This window comes from Muntiacus reevesi, chromosome 7 (assembly GCF_963930625.1).
Source record: "Muntiacus reevesi chromosome 7, mMunRee1.1, whole genome shotgun sequence".
In the NCBI taxonomy this organism is placed as follows: domain Eukaryota; kingdom Metazoa; phylum Chordata; class Mammalia; order Artiodactyla; family Cervidae; genus Muntiacus; species Muntiacus reevesi.
The window spans coordinates 12,343,028-12,349,027 of NC_089255.1; positions in this window are offsets into that span (position 1 = coordinate 12,343,028).

A 6,000-nucleotide genomic window follows, 5' to 3' on the forward strand; every position below is an offset into this window, starting at 1 on the left:
GGACATGAGTTTGAGCAAGCTCTAGAAGATCCTGAAGGACAGGGAAGCTGCCTGCAGTCCATGGGGTTGCAAAGTGTCAGACATGACTGAGCGACTGAACAACAACAACAATGTTTACTGAATCCCCGCCACGTGCCTGACACTGTCCAAGCACTGAGGCTGTAATAGTGAACAAAGTAGGCAAAATCCTGGACTTTGTGCAGTTTACATTCAAATAATAGGACAAAGATCTCCTCAAAAGCAAACAAAAACTATATAATTTTATTGATTAAAAAAAAGAGCTCCAATAGGTAACCAACAAGGACCTACTGTGTAGCACAGGGAACCCTGCTTAATACTCTTTAATAAGCTATACGGGAAAATGACTTGAAAAGGGATAGAGACATGTATGTGTATAACTTTGCTATAGACCTGAAAGTAATGCAGCATTGTTAATCAGCTATATCAATATAAAGTAAAAAAAAGAAATTAACAGTAAAGCTCAGAGAAAAGAAAAACACCAACCCCCTCAAAACAAACAAATGCACTCCAGAGAGGCAAAAGATTTTCTGAAGTCATATGGCTAATGATGGACTGAACTAGATTTGAATTCAGATTTCTTGTTTTCAGCCTTATTTTCTCTTTCTGTGGCAGGGTTAAGGCTCCCCTCATAGCTCAGTGGGTAAAGAATCTGCCTGCAATGCAGGAGACACAGGAGACAAGGGTTCAGTCCCTGGGTCAGGAAGACCCTTGGAGCAAGAAATAGCAACCCATTCCAGTATTCTTGCCTGGAAAATTCCATGGACAGAGAAGCCCGGTGGGATGCAGTCCAAAGGGTTGCAAAGAGTTGGACACAACTGAGTGACTAAGCATCCATACACATGGCAGGCTTAAAAAGCCTCTAACCCTGAGAAAGTTGAGGGCGAACATCTCCTTCATGGACCCTGACCACCTTGGTAACCACAAAGACCTCCCTCCCAGGTAAAAGGGTCAAACCGATACTTACCTGAGTTGTAGCAGGATGCTTTGTGACTTTTCTGAAACTGGAGAGGACCAGAAGCCTCTGAAGACCTTGTCCCCCTGCAGGTTCTGATGAGCTGGAGACTTTCTGCCCCATCCCCCCCAACCCCCCAGAATAGAGCTGAGAATATAAAAACCTCTTAGCTGCAGCCTAGAACTGGCTCCTCAGCAGGCAGTTATCCCAGAACTTACATTGCGGTCACCTGGCCCCTTTTGTTTCAGCAGTGTCCTTTTTCATATGTGGGATAAGGATCCCTGGTAGCTGGCACCTTGATGCATTCTTCCTTTTGTGGTATATGAAGTAATAAACCGTCTGAGGCTAAACTGGCTCCTTGCTTTTTTATTTTTTATTTTTTTTGACCATGCCACATAGCATGTGGGATCTTAGTTTCCCGGCCAGGAATTGAACCCACATACCCCTGCCTTGGAAGGGTGGGCTCTTAACCATTGGACTGCCAGGGAAGTCCCTAAACTGGCTCCTTGTATATTTACTGGCTGAATCAGTCACGTCTGGGCCTTGCCAAACCTGTGTGTGTGTGCTTGACAAAGCCTATTTAACTATATCATAGTAGGCCACACTCTAGAAATGCCTCAGGAAAAGGCAAGTTATCTGGCACACAGGGTCTGAATAAATAGCATGGTGGGGCTGATACAAATCCACCCTTGGTGATCAAAACAAATCAAAAAGCATCATAAAACAATCATATTCTGACATAATGGTCAGCAGGCAGGTAAGTGTGAGTGAAAGCTAGAGTGGTAAGGCCAAGTGAGAACCCTTTCCAGGGAACCCTGGCTGTGACTTAAAAAAAAATTTTTTTTTAAAATTTAAATTTGGCTACATCAGATATTAGTTGGTTGGGTATTAGCGGCAGCCTGGAGGATCTTTTTTTTTTCCCCTTGTGGCCTGTGGCCTTCTTTCTAGTTGTGGTTCAGAAGCACAGGGGTTCAGTAGCCCCTCTTGCCTCTTTTATAGGATCTTATTCCCAGAACAGGGATAGAACTTGTGTCCCCTGCATTGGAAAGTAGATTCTTAACTCCTGGGCAACGAAGGAAGTCTCTGGACTGCATCTTGAAGTCCACATCTATTTGAGGTAATCAAGTCCTCATACATAAGTTTGGGCTTCCCAGGTGGCTCAGTGGGAAGAATCTGCCAGCAATGCAGGAGACAAGGGTTCGATTCCTGGAAGAACCCTGAAGTAGGTAATAAACTATTTCCCCTGAGGTAGGTTCTTCCCTGGGTCAGGAAGAACCCCTGAAATAGCCACCCACTCCAGTATTCTTGCCTGGAAAATTCCATGGACAGAGAAACCTGGGAGGCTGCAGCCCAGGAGGTCACAAAGAGTTGGACATGACTGAGAACACCTGCAGTTCTGACCTCATGTTCTAGAAAACCTGACCCCTTTTCACACTGGGCCTCTCAGAGACCAACCTGTCTCCCAGTCCTTCTGCATCTACCAGTCCATGATCTTCAGGCAGTGGTACTTCTGCTCAGGTACTCATGACATGGGTCAGAGCCCGGATTTCTGGAGTCAGGCAGTCCTGGTTTCCCATCCTGGCTCCTCTCCTTACTAACAGATTGATATCAGGCCTCTCTTTTTATTTCTCTCATCTGTAAACATTCTCCTCCCTCTTATACTTGGAAATTTTTTAATAAAGTTTTATTAAAGTATAAAAGGAGATAGAGAAAGCTTCTGACATAGACATTAGGAGGTGGCAGAAAGAGTGTCCCGAAAATTTTTATTTAGTTTGCATATTACTCCAAATATTTTGTCTTGAATGTTCAACTGAGGTTAAAAGAGAAGAGTCTGATGTCTTTGTTTTCTAACCCCAAAGTTACAACTCCCAGAAAGCAATGGTTGCTTCATGCTAGCTCCCTCTGTTGGGAAGGATCAAGGGTTAAAAAGGAAGAAAGCAAAAACACAAGTTACTCCCTAGTATCTTACCACTATATAAAGTTGTAATCAAAATTTTTGTATCTTTTATCATAAATGTTTTCAATACTGCTAGTTTCTTATTATTTTACAGCTGTATAGTTTTTCTACTGAATTGTCATACCACAATTCATTTGGTCATTCTTAAGTCCCAATGTTTTTCTATGTAACACTGAAAACATCTTCATATATATATCTTTCTTCCTTGAAATTATTGTCTTAGAATAAAATCTCCAAAGGGTAATCACAAAGCCAACCAGCATAAACATCTCCATTTTTCTTGCTACCTCTTGCAAAATTGCCTTTCAAAATGATGCCATGAATTCACATTGCCCTTAGCTACACTCAGCATGAGTGTGCCAATTTCACTAAAACTTTTCTAGCACCGGGCATTATCATCAACATGCACATTTTAAGCATTTACTTTCTAAAACATTGTACTAGATGCTACAGGATACCAAAAGGAGACAATCTGTGTTGCAGGGAGGTTTGCAACCTAGTTCAGAGGTCCCCAGCCTCTGGACCATGGACTGGTACCTCCTGTCAGATCAGCAGCATTAGATTAGAAATAAAGTGCACAATAAATGTAACGCGATTGAATCATCCCCCAACCATCTGCCCTGTCTGTAGAAAAACTGTCTTCCATGAAATCCGTCCCTGGTACCAAAAAGACTGGGAACCCCTGACCTAGTTGAGGAAACAGATCACAAGCATGTAATAGCAGTTGACTACATCGTATCCGATGGGTTAGAGATTGTTTTTCCACTTCCTCTATATTTTGTACCTTTTGGAGGCATAGTGCAAACCAAGCTGCCATAACAAAAAGGATCCTTTTCAGTTAATTTTATTTTCATGTTTAATTTTTTGAATAAAAGGGTATATAGTAAAAATATTCTCCTCTGCTGGTCTTTGAGTCACTGTTTCCCTCCCCACAAGAAACTGAGGTTATTAGATTCTTGCATATACTTTCTATGTAATATTTTAATGTGTGTGTGTATTAGACTCTTTTTTGCGACCCCTGGACTGTAGCCCACCAGGTTCCCCTATCCACGAGATTTCCCTGGCAAGGATACTGGGGCGGGTTGCCATTTTCTTCTCCAGGGGATCTTCCTGACCCAGGGACTGATCTCGTGTCTCTTGCATTGCAGGCGGATTCTTAACCACTGGGTCACCTGGGAAGCCCATTTTATGATATTGACTTGGCCAAAAATTCTTTTGTAACAGCGTACAGAAAAGCCCGAATGAACTTTTTGGCCAACCCCATACATAAATTTATTGTTGTTCAGTCACAAGTTGTCTCGGTCTCTTTCCAAACCCCATGGACTGCAGCATGCCAGGCCTCCCTCTCCCTCACCATCTCTTGGAGTTTGCCTAAGTTTGCCCATAAACAAATGCTTATATGTAAATGCAGTATTCCTCTCTCCACCCCATTATTTTTCCATAAACGGTAGCACACCAACTGTCTTCCCGGCAACCATATGAGCAGCCCAGAAAGCCAAGACTTATCAGGTAGGTCAAATTGACAGGGTGCAAAGGCCACTCCCCACACTCAAGGGGCATCTCTGCCCAGTCATCTGAACTGGGGATTGACAGGTTGAGGGGAAGGTTTTTACAGCAATGATTGGCTGCAATGCTCACCACCCTCTTGGCATAGGTAAGAGGTTACAGGGATATGAGCTGGGTGCACAGATTGCCCAGGAGATGCCTGGGCTGATCGCTCAGTCTCTCCCCTCTCAACTTCGTGCCATCTACATAGAGTAACCTGATTTCGGTTAAGGATATCTGGTTGGGTGATCCTGGGTGAGGCACAGCACAGCCAAATCCAATAGTTCATTTTCCGAAGTTTCTTATAGATATCAAAAGCTCCTGTAAAACGCTGGACCAGGAGAATGTGTATGATGACTTGCCAAAGGCAGGAGTACAGGATTTATGTACTGAGCATATGCTTCAGCCCCAGGAGAAGGAAAAGGCAACCCACTCCAGTATTCTGCCTTGAGAATCCCAGGGACAGAGGCGCCTGGCAGGCTGCAGTCCATGGAGTCACGAGAGTCGGACACGACTGAGCAATGACACCACTCCACCGTGTGCTTCAGCCGCAGAAAGCACTCAGCAAATGCTTCTGGTGGCCAGAGGAGGGAGGGGTGACCCTGGGCCAAAGACGGCTGGGGAGGCTCGCCTGGAAAGTAGAACAGACAGTGCTTCATTTGCATTTTCATTTGACTGGCATTATCATAAAACCCTCGGCCTTCCTAATTCAGCTTGGCAGGGCTACTCCTGCTCTGCCTTTTTACCCTCTCTGCTATCTTTTACACCTGGCTGCTACTCTTTCCCTTCCCCGTTTCTACTTTTTTTTTTTTTTTATTTCCCATGGAGAGAGGGGTCCACAACAGCAGTCCTCACAGGAAACTCTAGGACTAGCTGAGAAGCCCATTGGAAGGCACTGACTCTGAGGCTCTCATTGATGATATGGAAGCTCAGGCCCAGAGAAGTCATCCAGTGGCTTACTGGTGGGGGAACCAGTCTGGATAAATCCCCTTCCACTGAACTTTTCTCATAGAGCATCTGAGGCAAAATGTCAACATTCAGTCTCCTTGCTTACCAAGAGCCTTGAATTCAATTCACCTTGGATAGAGGTCAGTTGATAAATCTCAGGGTTCAGATATGCTGGACTAAAATTATTTATATTATACAGCCTCCAGGATGACCAGGGCTTTCCTGGTAGCTCAGCTGGTAAAGAACCCGCCTGCAAAGCAGGAGACGTTGGTTCGATTCCTGGGTCGGGAAGATCCGCTGAAGAAGGGAACGGCTACTTACTCCAGTATTCTGACCTGGAGAATTCCATGGACTGTATAGTCCATAGGTTCGAAAAGAGTCGGACATGACTGAGTGACTTTCACTATCACTATCAGGATGACTAAAATTTAAAAGACTGAAAATACCAAGGAAATAGAGCAACTAGAAAAAGCAATAGAGTTCCAGAAAAACATCTGCTTTGTTGACTATGCCAAAGCCTTTGACTCTGTGGATCACAACAAACTGTGGAAAATTCTGAAAGAGATGGGAATACCAG